The 19,601-nt window shown below is 39.8% G+C and overlaps 1 long non-coding RNA gene across 1 annotated transcript; it reads left to right on the top strand.

Annotated features, from left to right (window-relative positions):
• Positions 1 to 168: 168 nt before the first annotated feature.
• LOC140942345 (uncharacterized) lies at positions 169 to 15,566 on the top strand. Its single transcript, XR_012166533.1, has 3 exons — positions 169 to 244; positions 1,232 to 1,387; positions 15,033 to 15,566. It is a non-coding gene; the product is annotated as an uncharacterized lncRNA (long non-coding RNA).
• Positions 15,567 to 19,601: the final 4,035 nt, after the last annotated feature.

Here is a 19,601-nt window from a genome sequence, read left to right as displayed (position 1 = left end):
ATCCCAGTCATCTTTGTCGCTTGCAGCTCCCTTCAGTTTCACCAGGCGCTTCCTCACACCCATCTATTGTTGATCGGTTTAACAAGAGTTAACTATCATATCATCACCAGTTTGTGTGTTTATAAAGATGGTTTATTTATTTTCTCAGGCAAGCTGGTCAGAGGTTACTAGAAATGGACCGCATTCTGTGGAGGAGAGTCTGGATTTAGAGGAAAACAGCCTCATACTCTAGGCATCTGGTTTGGTTAGTATGCTGTCAAAAATGATATATTGCTAATGGTTAGCGGTGTTCATTACAGAGACTTGGTTTTACACTTTCTATGATCCAGCCCGGGAGATTACTGATTTTGGGGTTCAGCTGGGTTGCTCAGGGTTTTTCTCTTACATGTATGAAGAAGTGGACATTTGGGGCAGGCTGTAATCACCCAGCTGTTGTTCTACAGTCACTTTTTTAACTAGGACCAGTTCACCTTATTACACTCATTTAATGTTTCTTGGGTTGGTATTCATAAGCCAACTTAAAGCTGTTGTCAGATCACGAAAAAATTAAAATCAACATGACTGGGTTGTTCATAGCTGGGTTAAGATAACTCAGGGTTAGTGGGAAATTTGAATGTAAATAATTATGAAAGCCTAAAATCTCTAATTTGATGATTGGATGTTTCAAAATAACAGACTGAGAAAATTATTAGAGAAAATGCTTTTGAACAAAAAGAAACCCAGATTTAAAATTTATCTTACCCCAAGTTAGCACTAAACGGCCTTAGAACAACTGGACCCAGGTTTTAGAAATTTGATATTGCGGACAGGCTTTTGTAGTCTCTTTGTGAACATCTTTAATGAATTTTACTGTGAAACTGACAAAACCATGAACACTTGAAATATTTCAGGAATGACCAATCACAGCAGATATCAGGATGTGTGAGTTTTCCACAAAATCACAAACTAATTTGTCATTTTTTGCTTGCTTGCTTGTTTAGTTTTCACATGCCTGATTGTCAAGATTTTTTTCTTACAACACATACTCTAGAAATAATTATTTCTGGTGTTTGCAGGTTTGTTGGTTTGACAGTAAAAATATCAAAGCAAGACGTCATTTATTTAATCTTGTAGGGAACATGAATTTTTGCAGGAAAACAGAATGTCCATATATACGTAGCGAAACTAATAAATCTTTCTTTCTACTTGGCAGGGAAATTTATTAATTGTATTAATTCTTACATCTCTGCAGGCCATTTCACAGACCCCGTCCCCGTTTGGGAATGTTCTGGAAGATTCCTTGCCCATCACAAGTTGGATATCAAAAAATTTCTTCAATTAAAGGGAGAATGACATCAAAAGCAGCAGGAGGATGGCAGTGTCCCGTTGGTGATTTCAGGCTTTCCAGGTATCCACAGGTTTTTCTTTTTTTAACTTTCTAAACTGGTATAACACACTTTGTTTAGAGGCTCAGGGGTACCTATCAGGGGATAGGCTTAGTCCTAGTCATCTCAGTCACCTCAGTAATTCCAGTCAATGCAGTTAAACTATTGATGGCAGTCATCCTGCGTATCCCAGTCATCTTAGTCATTCTACTTTTCCCATCCACCAACCCCCAGTCCTCCTAGTCACCAAAGTCACCCCAGTCAACCCAGTCATCCTAGAAATCACAGTCAGTTTTTTGACTACCGGTAGTTATCCCAGTCACCCTAGTCATCCTCATTTATCCTCGTCATGAACCCTAGTCATCCTTAGTCATCCGAATCATCCCTGTCATCCTGGTCATCCCATTCAACCTATTCATTCCAGTTATCCCAGTCACCATAGTCACCCTAGGTATTCCAGTCATCCTAGTTATCCCAGTCACCCTATAGTCATCCTACTTACCACTCTAAAGTAAGTTACCAGTTGTGTCTTGTTTCCTGCTTGATAAGAATTGCGTCGCACTATGAGAATCATTGAAGTGGTAATTTTTGGCACAAATTATAGACGACATGTCCAGTGAGAAACCATTTCCTGTAGAGTTGCTTCAAAGACTAAAGAAAATGGACATTAGATTTTGCATAATTTTAAGTTTCTTTCCGGAAGTTTTCTTTGAGCTTTTCATTTTATTAGCACACTGTTTAACTGGAGTTTCTTAGTTTTCGTATTTGTTAGGGATTGACAGTTAACACTGCATTCGATCATGACCGTTTGTTCGCTGAAACATGAAAATCTCTTTTAGTTGCCTTGATATTGTGAATGAAAAAACCAGCATGAGAAGAACCAACTATACTGCAAATTGCTAGCGATGAGTTTCTTCACCAAAATTAAATGTCAGCTCTTTTGAAGTGTGTGGTTATCTTTCATGTGTAGTGGCAACTTTCGCCCACAAGATATCAACAGCATCGATAAGAATTCGTATATAAATACCACAAAATGATGGTAGCTTATTGTTCCTTATAACTTTTTTTATACAGTCACTACAATTTTATGAATTTCACAAATTACAGTGGCAAAATAAGAAAACTGTGCATTTGCTGAACTGCATTTTTGGCTTGACAGAACATCACAAATTTGCTTAGAGTCAAAACATGTGTAATTTGAAACCTACCCCTCATGCACTGAATTTGCATACTGGGCTGTGTAAAAGGTATGCTTTTCAGCTGCTTCGATTAACTTACGGGTTTAAAGTCTTTATAAGCAGCTCCACGAAGGGGTACATTTTTTAAACATCCAATGTAGGTATTTTTCTTCCAGTACAGTACTATTAAAGCACTTGGACATCCTAGTTATTCTAGTGATCGCAGCCAGCCTAATTTTCTCAGTAATGCCAGTCACCCAGTCACCTCAGTCATCCTAGTCAACCCAGTGATTCTAGGTCATCCTCATTCCCATGGTCATCCCAGTCATCCTAGTCACCTCAGTAATTCTAGTCAGCCTAGTCAACCCAGTCACCCTAGTCATCCTAGTCATCCCAGTCATCCTAGTCATCCAAGTCATCCTAGTCACCCTAGTCTGACTCTAGTCATCCCAGTCACCCTAGTCATCTTAGGGCACTTTTGAAAGTCAGAACTGGCTAGACCAAGGCCGAACCCAGTGTTCCAGCCAGAAAATTCTGCTTGAGGGCCAAAGTGGCCCCTACAACCCATTTTTGGGGGCCAGATATTTCAAGGAAGGGCCAATGTACCAGTATCTCTCTAATATGCAAAAGAGAAGAAACAGTTGGAAAGTTAAAGAAATGAAAATGGCAGTTTATTTGAAGCTGACATGGAGCATCCCTTTTTATACACAATAGAGGAAATTATCTTCGGTAATAAAGCAAACAGTACAATCAGGATGTATGCAATAAAAATAGTAAGTCATTTTTTTCATCTCATTTTCCACTTCACTGTCAAAATCTGCTTCCATTCGCTTCATCTGAACTGAACCTCCTCCATCTTCTTCTGAACCTCCATCCACGTTTTCGTGACTTATTGAGAAGAAACTTTTGACAGACCTCGAAGATGCGTTTGTCAGGTTCATCCTTTTTCGAGATGCCATGAACCATGAGCTTCTGCAATATTACAAAAGTCAAGTCGAAGCTCAGTGGTCTCAAGACCACTCACGGTAAATCAGGTAAACTCAAGAAGCTCAGTTCATGGATTGATTTTCATGTTCATTGTTGTGTACAAAGGTACGGAGTCGTTGTTTTTTAGATTAAAAATTCTGTTTAATTGGAAAATTATTGTAGTTGGAGTAACAGAGACCATTTTAAGCCCAGGCAGTTAAAAAGAAAAGGGCCATAATGGCCCTTGAACATTTTTGGTGGGGGCTGTCTCTCGATCTTTTGCGTGATTCACGCAATGGCGCACTCTGGCTGGAACACTGCGAACCACACATTTTTTAAATAAAATAGGCATTTTCCAAGAGGTTTTGCTGGAAAACCATTTCCTTTGTGTATAATGTTTAGCATTTGACTGATCTGGATCTGGATGGTTAGTTTTGATTAAAACTAAAATTCTCATTATGATTGGAATGGCCTGGCCAGTCATTTCTGACAAATTTAAAATGGAAAGCACCCTAGTCACTTAAGTCATCCCAGTCATCCTACTCATTCTAGTCACCCCCAGTCATCCTAGTCATTCCAATCATCCTAGTGATCCCAGTAATACCAGTTGTCCTAGTCATCCCAGTCATCCTAGTCATCCTAGTCATCCCATTCATCCTAAACCTAGTCATCCTTGTCACCCTAGTCATCGTAGTCATCCCAGTCATCCCAGTCATCCTAGTCATCTTAGTAATCTCAGTCTTCCTAAACCTAGGCATCCCTGTCACCCTAGTCATTGTAGTCATCCCAGTCACCCCAGTCATCCCAGTCATCCTAGTCACTGCAGTCATCTCAGTAATCACAGTGATTCCAGTTATCCAAATCATCCCAGTCATCCAAGTCATCCTTGTCATCCCTGTCATTCTAATTATCCCAGTCACCCCATGCAGTCATCTCAGTTATTTTATCACCCTATCCCCAGGCCTGTCACTAATATACTTTTCAACTTGGTGGTTATATGCAGGTAGAAGACAGTGAATTGAATGGCGGCTTGGAAGTTCTTTTGGTTCTATTTTCCTTTTGTTTCCTACTTGAAAGTGGACGGGGGTGACACTCGTAGTAGCCAGGGGAAATCCCCAGCCCCGGGCCGTTATTGACAGCCATACATCCCAGTTCCCTACTCCACCTTAAGCCATCTCAGATATTTTAATTATCCTTTTCATCACAATCATCCCAGTTACTCCTGCTGTTCAGTCTACTCATCCAAATAACATCACAGCTTAACTGACAGACAACCCATATCATTGTGACTTAATTGACCAATCAGGTCAATAACCAGATTTCAATTTTATCAACTGACATGACACAACTCACTTTGACTCTGAAGATGACTGGCGCACAGTTTGTGAAAACGTTAATCATTGTCAACAACAGTCCTATTCAGGAATACATGCAATCACCTGGATGATCATGTTCAACCTACATTTTGTACTTATTAAACGACTCCTGGGTTCAAACCTTTGACAGTTTAACATCCCAGTAATGCTAGGCATCCTAGTTATCCAAGCCACCCCCGTCACCCTAATCATCCTAGCCACCCTGGTCGTCACGGTCACGCCAGTGATCCCAGTCAACCCAGTAATCCTCGTCATTGCAGTTATCATAGTCATTATAGCCATCCTAGTCATCCTATTCATCCCATTCAACACAGTTACCCTAGTTTTCCTAGTCATCCTAGTTATCCCAGTCTGCTGGCCATCCCATTAATAAGAGTTATGCCAGTCATCCAAATCATCCCAGTCATCCCAGTCACCCCAGTCACCCCAGTCATGCCTGTCACCCCAGTCAACACTGGCCTCTTATCTTATCTCTTGTCATCCCAGTATTCCTAGTCATCCTAGTCATTCCAGTCAGCCAAACCTTCCCAGCCATCACAGTCAACCCATTCACTCTTGTCACCCTAGTCACCTCAGTCACCCCAGTCACCTCAGTCATCTTAATCATCCAGTCACCTCAGTCATCTTAGTCATCCCAGTAACCCTGATCATTCCAGTTTTTGTAGTCATTCTAGTCACCCTAGTTACCTTAGTCATCCTAGTCATTGCAGTCAGGCTTGTAGTCTTATTTAGAAATGCACATGTGGTGCTATAAGGTTGTTGTTTACATTGTGAGTCCTGGGTAAATGACTAGTTCTTAGACATTACACTGTTTGCACATCCCTTTCTTGTCTCTGTTGCTATAAATACCTAGTAATAGAAATTCAACCTGCTCTATATTACTACAAGCCAGAACTCATCATTTGAGTAACAAGTAAGTTTCCAATGAATGATAATGAAAACGGAATTAATAAATCCAACAAATAAAACTTTGATAGTAAGTTTGACTAGTGTGATATTGGGTTGATTAGGGTGGCTTTGATTACTAGGATGACTGGATGACTCAGATTGCTGAGATGACTGGGATTCATACTAAGATGACTGGGACAACTCTGGTGATTGCAATAACTATGATTGGAATGTCTTTTATAACTGGGATGGTTGTGATGACTTTGACGCAGTAGATGAAGTGGGTTACATTATGCAACTGTAGGGCTAAAACAACTTGTTAAACAAGATAGTAGCTTTTTGGCATAATTAACAACAACCAATTTATATGTTCAGTCAATGAGCTCATGGTGACAAAGGTTTTTACAACTTCCTGGTTTGTCATTATTTAAACAGAAGTATAAACAGCTTACAACATAACCTCAATTTTAATCAAGAAACCTGAAAAAGATTTGGGACTTTAAAGTTGTCAATTTAGTCCCATTTCTTAACTCGAAATGGGTGATGTTCTCCATCTTAGGCTTTAGCAGGGCTTTAGTAATTTTACAGCATTTTTGGAGAAGCCAATCATTTTGCTCAGGTTGCCTTTTCGTGAAGTAACTTTAGGTTTTTTTGCTCCCAGCCCCCCTCCCCTTTGGATGTTTTTCTTGGTAAGTGTCTGCGCATTTCTCCACTGAGGTTCTCGGTATGATGGTGCCTGGTGGGTGCTACTCACAGGGTTGTCATGGTTACCTTCTAGGCTCGCTTGCAGCTCCCTTCAGTTTCACCAGGCGCCTTCCTCACACCCATCTATTGTTGATGGGTTTAACAAAAGTTAACTATCATATCATCACCGGTTTGTGTGCTTATAAAGATGGGTTATTTATTTTCTCAGGCAAGCTGGCGAGAGGTTAGAGGAGAGTCTGGATTTAGAGGAAAACAGCATCATACTCTAGGCATCTGGTTTGGTTAGTATGCTGTCAAAAATGATAAATTATAATGCTAATGGTTACCGGTGTTCATTAAAGAGACTTGTTAATACACTTTCTATAACCCAGCCCAGGAGATCACTGATTTTGGGGTTCAGCTGTGTTGCTCAGGGTTTTTGTCTTACATGTATGAGCAAGTGGACATTTGGGACAGTCACCCAGTTACTCCAGTCATCCTAGTCAACTCAGTGATCCTATTCATCCTCATTCCCATGGTGATCCCAGTCATCGTAGCACCTTAGTCATCCTAGTCATCCCAGTCATCCTAGTTATCTTAGGGCACTTTCAAAAGTCAGAACTGGCCAGCTAGAGCAAGGCCGAACCAGACATTTTTAAATACAATAGGCATTTTCCAAGAGGTTTTGCTGAAAAACCATTTCCTTTGTGTATAATGTTTAGCATTTGACTGATCTGGATTGTTGGTTTTGATTAAACTAAAATTCTCATTATGATGGGAATGGGCTGGCCAGTCATTTCTGACAAATTTAAAATGGAAAGCGCCCTAGTCACCCAAGTCATTCCAGTCATCCTACTCATTCCAGTCATCCTAGTCATCCCAGTCATCCCAGTCATCCTAGTTATCCCAGTCATCCTAGTCATCCCAGTCATCCTAGTCATCCCAGTCATCTAAACCTAGTCATCCCTGTCACCCTAGTCATCCTAGTCATCCCAGTCATCCTAGTCATCCCAGTCATCCTAGTCAAATAGTAATCCCATTCATCCTAAACCTAGTCATCCCAGTCATTGTAGTCATCCCAGTCATCCTAGTCATCCCAGTAATCTCAGTCACCCCAGTGAACCCAGTCACTGCGGTCATCTCAGTAATCCTCGTGATTCCAGTTATCCAAATCATCCTAGTCACCCGAGTGATCCTTGTCATCCCTGTCATTCTAATTATCCCAGTCACCCTGTGCAGTCATCTCAGTTATTTCATCACCCTAGTCATCCCAGTCCCCCAATTGCCTCAGCCATCCCCAGGCCTGTCACTAATATACTTTTCAAGTTGGTGTTTTATGCAGTTAGAAGGCGGTGAATTGAATGATTAGGAAGTTCTTTTGGTTCTGTTTTCCCTTTTTTTTATATGAAAGTTGACGGGAGTGACACTCGTAGTAGCCAGGGGAAATTCCCAGCCCCCAGCCATTATTGACAGCCATCCATCCCAGTTCCCTACTCCACCTTAAGCCATCTCAGTTATTTTAATTATCCTTTTCATCACAATCATCCTAGTCATCTCTGCTGTTCAATCTATTCATCCAAATAACGATATCACAGCTTAACTGACAGACAACCAATATCATCGTGACCAAATTGACCAATCATGTCATTGACCAGGTTTCAATTTTATCAACTGACATGACACAACTCACTTTGACTCTGAAGATGACTGTGGCACAGTTTGTCAACAACAGTCTTAATTCAGGACTACAATCACCTGGATGATCATGCTCAACCTACATTTTGTACCTACTAAACGACTCCTGGGTTCAAACCTTTGACAGTTTAGCATCCCAGTAATGCCAGGCATCCTGGTCATCCAGGCCACCTTGTCACCCTAGTCGTCATGGTCACGCCAGTGATCCCAGTCAACCCAGTTATCCTAGTCACTCCAGTAATCATAGTCATCATAGCCATCCTAGTCATCCTATTCATCCCATTCAACACAGTTACCCTAGTTTTCCTAGTCATCCTAGTTATCCCAGTCATGCTAGCCATCCCATTGATAAGAGTTGTGCCAGTCATCCAAATCATCCCAGTCACCCAAGGCACCCCAGTCATCCCAGTCACCCCAGTGACCCCAGTCATGCCTGTCACCCCAGTCAACCCAGGCCTCTTATCGTATCTCTTGTCATCCCAGTATTCCTAGTCATCCGAGTCATTCCAGCCAGCCAAACCTTCCCAGCCATCACAGTCAACCCATTAACTCTTTTCACCCTAGTCACCTCAGTCACCCCAGTCACCTCAGTCATCTTAATCATCCTAGTCATCCCAGTAACCCTGATCATTCCAGTTGTCTTAGTCATTCTAGTCACCCTAGTTACCTTAGTCATCCTAGTCATAGCAGTCAGTCTTGTAGTCTTATTTAGAAATGCACATGTGGTGCTATAAGGTTGTTGTTTACATGTGAGTCCTGGGTAAATGACTAGATCTTAGACATTACACTGTTGGTACATCCTTTGTTTGCCTCTGTCCCTATAAATACCTACAAGCCATAAGTCATCATTTGAGTAACAAATAAGTTTCCAATGTATGATAATGAAAACAGAATTAATAAATCCAACAAATAAAACTTTGATAGTTAGTTTGACTAGTGTGTTATTGGGTTGATTAGGGTGGCTTTGATTTCTGGGATGACTGGATGATTCAGATATTTACTAGGATGACTGGGATTCATACTAAGATGACTGGGACAACTGTGATGATTGTGATGACTATGATTGGGATGTCTTTGATGACTGGGATGGTTGTGATGACTTTGACGCAGTAGATGAAGTGGGTAACATTATGCAAATGTAGGGCTAAAACAACTCGTTAAACAATATAGTAGTTTTTTGGCATAATTAACGACAGCCAATTTATATGTTCAGTCAATGAGCCCATGGTGACAAAGGTTTTTACAACTTCCTGGTTTGTCATTATTTAAACAGAAGTATAAACAGCTTACGACATAACCTCAATTTCAATCAAGAAACCTGAAAAAGATTTGGGACTTTAAAGTTGTCAATTTGTTCCCATTTCTTAACTCGAAATGGGTGATGTTCTGCATCTTAGGCTTTAGCAGGGCTTTAGTAATTTTACAGTGTTTTCAGAGAAGCCAATCATTTTGCTCAGGTTGCCTTTTCGTGAAGTAACTTTAGCATTTTTTGCTCCCAGCCCCCCTCCCCTGTGGATGTTTGTCTTGGTAAGTGTCTGCGCATTTCTCCACTGAGGTTATCAGTATGATGGTGCCTTGTGGATGCCACTCACAGGGTTGTCATGGTTACTTTCTAGGCTCTCTTGCAGCTCCCTTCAGTTTCACCAGGTGCCTTCCTCACACCCATCTATTGTTGATCGGTTTAACAAGAGTTAACTATCATATCATCACCAGTTTGTGTGCTTATAAAGATGGGTTATTTATTTTCTCAGGCAAGCTGGTCAGAGGTTAATAGAAATGGACTACATTCTTTGGAGGAGAGTCTGGATTTAGAGGAAAACAGCATCATACTCTAGGCATCTGGTTTGGTTAGTATGCTGTCAAAAATGATATATTGCTAACAGTTACCGGTGTTCATTACAGAGACTTGGTTTCACACTTTCTATGACCCATCGCAGGAGATCACTGATTTTGGGGTTCAGCTGTGTTGCTCAGGGTTTTTCTCTTGCGTGTATGAGGAAGTGGACATTTGGGGCAGGCTATAATCACCCAGCTGTTGTTCTACAGTCACTTTTTTAACTAGGACCATTTCACCTTATTACACACATTTAATGTTTCTTGGTTTGGTATTCACAAACCAACTTAAAGCTGTTGTCAGATCACAAAAAAATTGAAATTAACATGACTGAGTTGTTCATCCAAGCTGAGTTAAGATAACCCAGGGTTAGTGGGAAATTTCAATGCAAATATGAAAACCTTAAGTCTCTAATTTGATGACCAGATGTTTCAAAATATCAGACTGAAAAAATTGTTAGAGAAAATGCTTTTGAATAAAAAGAAGCCCAGATTTAAAATTTAATTTTACCCCAAGTTAGTGCTAAATGGCCCATGAACAACTGGACCCAGATTTTAGAAATTTGCTATTGCAGGCAGACTTTGGTAGCCTCTTTGTAAACATCTTTAATGAATTTTACTGTGAAACTGAGAAAACCATGAACACTAGAAATATTTCAGGAATGACCAGTCACAGCAGATATCAGGATGTGTGAGTTTCCACAAAGTCGCAAACTAATTTATCATTTTTCGCTTGCAGTTTAGTTTTCGCATGCCTGATTGTCTAGATTTTTTTTCTTACAACACATGCTCTAGAAATATTTCTGGTGTTCGCAGGTTTGTTGGTTTGACAGTAAAAATATCAAAGCAAGACTTCATTTATTTAATCTGGTAGGAAACGTAAATTTTTGCAGGAAAAAAGAATGTCCACAGATACATAGGGAAACTAATTCTTCCTTTCTACTTGACAGTGAAATTTATTAATTGTATTACTTCTTACATCTCTGCAGGCCATTTCACAGACCCTGTCCCATTTGGGAATGTTCTGGAAGGTTCCTTGTCCATCACAAGTTGGATATCAAAACATTTCTTCAATTAATGGGAGAATGACATCAAAAGCAGCAGGAGGATAGCAGTGTCCCAATGGTGATTTCAGGCATTCCAGGTATCAAAAGCTTTTTCTTTTTTTAACTTTCTAAACTGGTATAACACACTTTGTTTAGACAGTCAGGGGTACCTATCAGGGGATAAGCTTGGTCCTAGTCATCTCAGTCACCCCAGTAATTCCAGTCAATGCAGTTATCCTATTGATCGCAGTCATCCTGTGTATCCCAGTCATCTTAGTCATTCTACTTATCCCACCCACCCTAGTCATCCCAGTCACCAAAGTCACCCCAGTCATCCCAGTCATCCCAGTCATCCTAGAAATCACAGTCATTTTTTTGACTAGTTATCCCAGTCACCCTAGTCATCCTCATTATTTTATCCTAGTCATGAACCCTAGTCATCCTTAGTCATCCAAGTCATCCCCCTTGTTTTGTAAACGGCTCACTGGAAGAGCATTTTTAATGAAGTGATACCGTTAATAAAGCTTTATTGATTGATTGATTTGATTGTCATCTTGGTCATCCCAGTCAACCCATTCATCCGAAATACATCCCTTACGGAGCAATGGATGGTGCAGTGGTGAGAGCGCTTGCCTCCCACCAATGTGGCCCAGGTTCAAACCCCAGCATCGACGCCATATGTAGGTTGAGTTTGTTGTTGGTTCTCTCCTTTACTTTGAGAGGTTTTTCTCTGGGTACTACGGTTTGCCCCTCTCCTCAGAAACCAGCATTTGCAAAGTCCAATTCGACCAGGAATCAGGTAGACGAAGAACCACTTTGTGGATGTGCTACCCCCAAATCATTATTTATTTATTTAATTTATTTATCCCAGTCACCATAGTCACCCTAGGTATTCCAGTCATCCTAGTTATCCCAGTCACCCTATAGTCATCCTACTTATCACTCTAAAGTAAGTTACCAGTCATGTCTTGTTTTCTGCACGATGAGAATTGCATGGCATTATGAGAATCATGTAGTGACAATCATTGAAGCAGTAATTTTTGGCTCAAATTATAGACGACATGTCCAATGAGAAACCATTTCCTGTAGTATTGCTTCAAAGACTGAAGAAAATTGACATTAGATTTTGCATAATTTCAAGTTTCTTTCAGGAAGTTTTCTTTGTGCATTTCATTTTATTAGCACACTGTCTAATTGGAGTGTCTTAGTTTTCGTATTTGTTAGGGATTAACACTGCATTCGATCATGACCGTTTGTTTGCTGAAAGGTGAAAATCTCTTGTAGTTGCCTTGATTGTGTGAATGAAAAAACCAGCATGAGAAGAACCAACTATACTGAAAATCGCTAGCGATGAGTTTCTTCACCAAATGGAATGTCAGCTCTTTTGAAGTGTGTAGTTATCTTTCATGTGTAGTGGCAACTTTCACCCACAAGATATCAACTACATCGATGAAAATTCATATATAAATACCACGAAATGATGGTAGCTTATTGTCCTTTATAGCTTTTTTATACAGTCACCACAATTTTATGAATTTCACAAATTACAGCGGCAAAATAAGAAAACTGTGCATTTGCTGAACCGCATTTTTTGCTTGACAGCACATCACAAATTGGCATAGTGTCAAAACATCTGTAATTTAAAACCTACCTCTCATGCACTGAATTTGCATACTGGGCTGTGTGAAAGGTATGCTTTTTAGCTGCTTCGATAAAGTTACTGGTTTAAAGTCTTTATAAGCAGCTCCATAAATGGGTAGGTTTTTTAAACATCCAATGGAGGTATTTTCTGCCATTAGAGTTGGCACATGAAGCCCAGAGCTATGAAAGCACTTGGTCTTTCTAGTTATTCTAGTGATCGCAGCCGGCCTAATTTTCCCAGTCATCCCAGTCACCCAGTCAACCTAGTCAACCCAGTGATCCTAGTCATCCTCATTCCCATGGTCATCCAAGTCATCCTAGTCACCCCAGTAATTCTAGTCATGCTAGTCAACCCAGTCACCCTAGTCATCCTTTTCATCCTGGTCAACCTAGTCATCCCGGTCAACCTAGTCATCCTAATCATCCCGGTCAACCTAGTCATCCTAGTCATCCCAGTCATCCTAGTCACCCTAGTCTGACTCTAGTCATCCCAGTCACCCTAGTCATCTTAGGGCACTTTCGAAAGTCAGAACTGGCCGGCTAGACCAAGGCCGAACCAGACATTTTTTAAATACAATAGGCATTTTCCAAGAGGTTTTGCTGAAAAACCATTTCCTTTGTGTTTAATGTTTAGCATTTGACTGATCTGGATCGTTAGTTTTGATTAAAACTAAAATTCTCATTATGATGGGAATGGGCTGGCCAGTCATTTCTGACAAATTTAAAATGGAAAGCGCCCTAGTCACCCAAGTCATTCCAGTCATCTTACTCATTCTAGTCATCCTAGTCATCCCAGTCATCCCAGTCATCCTAGTCATCCCAGTAATCCCAGTCATCCTAGTCATCCTAAACCTAGTCATCCCAGTCACCCCAGTCATCCCAGTCACCACAGTCATCTCAGTAATCCTAGTGATTCCAGTTATCCAAATCATCCCAGTCACCCAAGTCATCCTTGTCATCCCTGTTATTCTAATTATCCCAGTCATCTCAGTTATTTCATAACGCTAGTCATCCCAGTCCCCCAATTGCCTCAGCCATCCCCAGGCCTGTCACTAATATACTTTGCAAGTTGGTGGTTATATGCAGTTAGAAGGCGGTGAATTGAATGGCTAGGAAGTTCTTTTGGTTCTGTTTTCCCTTTGTTTTGTATATGAAAGTTGACGGGGGTGACACTCGTAGTAGCTGGGGGAAATTCCCAGCCCCCAGCCATTATTAACAGCCATCCATCCCAATTCCCTACTCCACCTTATTTTAATTATCCTTTTCATCACAATAACCAAGTCATCCCTGCTGTTCAATCTATTCATCCAAATAACAATATCACAGCTTAACTGACAGACAACCAATATCATTGTGACCTAATTGACCAATCATGTCCATGACCAGGTTTCAATTTTATCAACTGACATGACACAACTCACTTTGACTCTGAAGATGACTGTGGCACAGTTTGTCAAAACGTTAATCATTGTCAGCAACAGTCTTAATTCAGGACTACAATCACCTGGATGATCATGCTCAACCTACATTTTGTACCTACTAAACGACTCCTGGGTTCAAACCTTTGACAGTTTAGCATCCCAGTAATGCCAGGCATCCTGGTCATCCAGGCCACCTTGTCACCCTAGTCGTCATGGTCACGCCAGTGATCCCAGTCAACCCAGTAATCCTAGTCACTCCAGTAATCATAGTCATCATAGCCATCCTAGTCATCCTATTCATCCCATTCAACACAGTTACCCTAGTTTTCCTAGTCATCCTAGTTATCCCAGTCATGCTAGCTATCCCATTAATAAGAGTTATGCCAGTCATCCAAATCATCCCAGTCACCCAAGGCACCCCAGTCATCCCAGTCACCCCAGTGACCCCAGTCATGCCTGTCACCCCAGTCAACCCAGGCCTCTTATCGTATCTCTTGTCATCCCAGTATTCCTAGTCATCCGAGTCATTCCAGTCAGCCAAACCTTCCCAGCCATCACAGTCAACCCATTCACTCTTGTCACCCTAGTCACCTCAGTCACCCCAGTCACCTCAGTCATCTTAATCATCCAGTCACCCTAGTCATCTTAGTCATCCTAGTAACCCTGATCATTCCAGTTGTCTTAGTCATTCTAGTCACCCTAGTTACCTTAGTCATCCTAGTCATCGCAGTCAGTCTTGTAGCCTTATTTAGAAATGCACATGTGGTGCTATAAGGTTGTTGTTTACATGTGAGTAAATGACTAGATCTTAGACATTACACTGTTGGTACATCCTTTGTTTGCCTCTGTCCCTATAAATACCTACAAGCCAGAAGTCATCATTTGAGTCACAAATACGTTTCCAATGAATGATAATGAATTCTTTTTTTTTTCTTCTTAGGCACAGAAGAACAACAGATTTGGTATTACTGGTTCGCAATTCATCAATCTCGCAACACAGGAGTTCAAAAGCCAGGAGTAAAGAGGCTGCACTAGAGGAAGGTATCATCAAAGTCGACCGACAATGAATACCTGGTTTAGTATTTATACAATCATGATTATTAATACTAACAGTAAAGCCAGTAACCTACTTCAAAGCAGGTACTTAATCTAAGACCATTCTGACCCAGCCCGGGAGGTCATTGAATGCGGGGTACAGCTGGCCCGGGGTTTTCCTCCTAGGAGCAAGTGGACGTACGGGGAGGTTTTTCACCCAGCTGTTGTTCCACAACCCCCATTCAGCAGCAATAGGCAAATTCATTTAGTTTGGCAGCGAAAAAGAAAAACACCAAAAACAAAAACCAAAAGCCGAAGAATATTGACTCTTTCAACATTCAAATAGGACCCTCATGTATTAGTAAAAACAGGTCCATGGTATTCCCAACAAGAGTGAATTGATTCACTTGCAATATCTTTCCTTTGAATTATTCTAGTAGCTTTCAAACGACTTAACTTTACTCATTCAAAGAAAACCTAATTTCGTCCAGTTAAAAATCACCCAGTATCTTCATGACATTTTTGCTTAATATGTAGTGAGATCAACAAAGGTATTTTTTATCAAGGAATTCTTTAATTCACTATTGGAGGGAATACTTAAGGTATCTGCAATATTATAATAGTAATGAACAGATTTATTTTACAGTGTGTGTGCCACCATATTTGTACAAATAAGCATCACTTCGAAACTTTTCTCAACATTTTGTTTTCAAGTCTGAGATTGAATTTCATGACATAATGTATTTTTATGTAAATAAGTCACCATCCAGTTTAATTTTTAACTGGACAGGGACTTATCAGTAGGCAGCGTTTTCCTAAATTAAGTAAGTTTGTGGTCTTCATTTTTTCAAATTGGAGTGTTTTGTTCCAAAAAATTTCATGGGCGAAGACAAAATTTGAAAGTGCATCAAGATGCTTATTTGTACTACTTAAATGTTAATAATTATTAAGATCAAACGCAAGATTCCTTTGAGTAGTATGTTATTCAATTTTACAAAGGAGGTCTTTTTAACCTCAGGGGAGAATAATTTTTTGCCAGACAAAGTGAACGAAACTCTGTAGCCAATATTAATTAATAATAAGTGATTATAAATGACATTTTCCTCAGGAATTAGCAATTTTATCAAAGCTGCGAAACAGTATGTCATCCAATCACCAGTTAGAGAGGAGGGCTTTCAAAAATTAGTTTTTAGACCAATTTGGTCTAGTATACTGTAGGGTTAAGCAAAATTGAGCTGAATGCTCTGGTATGGGCGAGGGGTTTCAGGGTACAATGGCACATCCCTACTCCAAAATCTCATAAAGTTAACTACCCTTGGACCTAGTACTTTACTTCTCAAAGGAAATCTTGCTAAAATAATAGTGATCATGACGTTATTATAATCTTTAATAATTTATATAGTTATAGTAGTTGGGTGGGTGTGGATATTTTATAGATTATTTTTTACTTAAAACTGTAAGAGCTCAATTAAGCCTCCATCTACCTTATAAGGAGGGTTGAAGGATTTTGAGGTGTAGGAGCGGGGGGGAGATTAGGGGGTATGAAGAAAGGATATTTCTTATCTCAATATTAAGGGGACAAATTAGGGGCAAAGAAGTATTTTTGATCGATAGTCTTTTTCCCACTGGCAAAATGTTCTTGCATTGGTTTGATGGAAATCAGTTCCTGAATTTCCTGCAAGAGGAATGGCTTTTAAGGTAAGTTGTGGAGAATGTCATGTAGGAGGATCAGGTTACAAAATTAGTGTTAAAGAAATAGAGGTTGATAGTGCTGGGTTGGGGGGTTGGGTGGGTGGGGCTTAAAAGAGGTTTTACATCCTATACAGTTGTTAACAGTGTGCTGCCAGTAAAGGTGGGAGTGAACTAAGTTTTCTCGTAATATTATCTGGGACTATGATTGCATTAGCCATTCACTGACTTTCAGTTTCTTAGAACAGTTGGCAGCACAATGTTGCCTGTATTTTGAAGGCATGGGAAGCGTCACATTCTGATCACAGCAGAAATAATTCATACAAGCGGGAATATTTAGCTTTACTTTAATTTTATTCCTTTTGTCAAAGTTTGCCACACACTATAATTCTTTCCACAGGTCCATCTTCTATCAGAACTCTACTTTTTCATAGGAATTGTTGCGCTTCCTATGTTACATTAAGTAACCGAGTGGAACTATAATTTTTTGAACCTCTTGTGAAAATGAGGATTTTGGAAAATTGGGAGTTCAGAGAATTAGAGATACTAAGCTTCATTTTGCGTTTTGGGATTTGGGCTTTCTTGCCATTTTCTTGTTGAGAAAGCCCAAGGGGAAATTTAAAAAATTTCAGTGACTTCAGGGAAAGGAAAACAAGTTTTGGTAATCAAGAGGTTTGAAGAACCAGGATTTCATCAATACAGTATTAGTTATAACTTATTTCTAAAATTAACACTCTACAGCAAGCTCATTAGCAAAATATTAATTTTAAACCTCCTAAATAACATTACTTTCTAACCTCAGGGACTATACAGGCTGCAAGGAATAGTACTGGACAGGTACACATCGTTACATTTCCGAGATAAAAATAGCAATACTGATTACTTATGAGCTATAATTTATAAGGGTAGAATGTATAGATGATAACCATAAAACGTTTGATGGTTTTCCCTTAAGGGAAAATCTAAGTAGTTTTCTTTTCAGCCATCTCTGACTTTCAGTGGTCACAAAGCTGCAGCTGGAATTGCATCTACATTTTGCAGGCTAAATCTACAAAGCACAGTTTGGATAGGAATAGGAAAGCATTTATAGCCACAATGTCCTTAATCTTTGAAGTTCCAATTGTCCTTACTGATCCTCTTACGGTACTAGTAAGGAGTATGTATGGCAAGAAGGTATAGTTTCATTTTTGTTTGATTTTCAATAAGTTGATGATTGATTTTGGTCTCTGTTGGGACTTCAAAGTTAGGTCCCATCTGTGCACAAATGATTTTGTCCATTCCGATTAATTTTAAAAAAGAACTCCAAAGCAACAGGAAATTCTCTTAAGAAACAGTGAGGCTGGGGAAAAGATTTAGGAATAGTAGGATCTAAAGTATCACAACACAAAGTAGATTTTTTATTAGTTTACTTGTACATAATGTCTATCAGGCAATCTCTAGTCTGCTTGTGCTTAATTTTTTTTTCTAGGCAACTTGCAGTAGTAACAATGGTTTTTCCAAATCGCTGATTATTTCACAACTGAAACTTCTTTTATTATTAAATTTTGAGAACTTGGTTTCTACCCAGGTCTAAAACAAAGCAGACTGGAGAATTTTAATTGCATTTATATTCTTTTTTTATAATCAATTTTCTTGGTGCTGCATTCACTCTCTGTATTCTTTTTCTTTTTCTTTTTCTTTTTTTTTTTAATTTCCCATAGTTAGTTTTAGGAATCGAATCCGTGGCATTCTTTTTTTTTTCACTGATTTTTACTCACATAATCAGAGCATTAGTTGACTGACTACATAGATACATTACAGGGGCGTTTGTAGTACCAAGAAATATCTAGTTTTGTTTAATACGCTAATGAGCTTGCATTAGTTGCCTTAAGTAATAATATTTGTTGCTAGGCTTGCATTAGTTAAGGCTTTGAAAACAGCTGATATTTCATGACGTTACCACTGGTTTCCCTGTGAAATGACCTGAAAATCAGGAATAAGCAAAGAAGTTTCATGCTGATGACATGTCACTAGCCAGATCTGGGTAGGGCTTCTGATTGGTTGAAGCACATATTCCTTGTGGCACTACAAATCAAAAGCACTACCCAGATCTGGGTAGTGACACATCATTGATATAGAATTTCTTCACTTATTCTTCATTTCTGGGTCATTTCATAGAGAAACCAGTGGTGTCGTCAAGAGTTATTGGTTGTTTTCCGAGACCATTAGCCTATTATTATTGTTATTATTTAAGTTCTTATTTAATTTCAGACCTCAGGTGGCACACGCACAGGATTAGGAGCCCATCACTTGGGCAAGGTCATGTTTAAATCTAGCCAACCTCGTCCCTGCTGGGCTGTGGAAGCTCTGCCTCTGAGAAGGTGTGAATTCTGATGTCCTCTGAGATATTCCAACTGAGAAATCCTGGGAAACTTTATCTGATCCTGTAATTCATGCTGGGGGCAGTTGGACACTTGGAAGATTTGGCCGTTTGTTCTCAAGTGGGGAGGAAAGCGTGGAGGAAGGTGAGAGTTTGCTTCTTATGTTCTTGGGGCTTCATTCATTTTGTCACAATACTACCCACATTTTTTTCCAAAAAAACTAGTAGGATGCTTGCCTACAAACCAATATGTCTGAGAATGTTCTACGACATTAGGATGAAAAACAGGGGTGCTAACATTGTGCGGCTCACGGAGTAGGTGTGTCGATGGAGGATTCGAGGACAGAGGACTGGACACTGAATTTCACTGAATCTGGTGTGGGTGGATTTTTACAAATGACATTAAATTGAGCTGATAGTCATTAA

The sequence above is a fragment of the Porites lutea genome, chromosome 6 (genome assembly GCF_958299795.1).
Source record: "Porites lutea chromosome 6, jaPorLute2.1, whole genome shotgun sequence".
Classification (NCBI taxonomy): domain Eukaryota; kingdom Metazoa; phylum Cnidaria; class Anthozoa; order Scleractinia; family Poritidae; genus Porites; species Porites lutea.
This window is presented reverse-complemented; position numbering and strand designations above follow the sequence as displayed.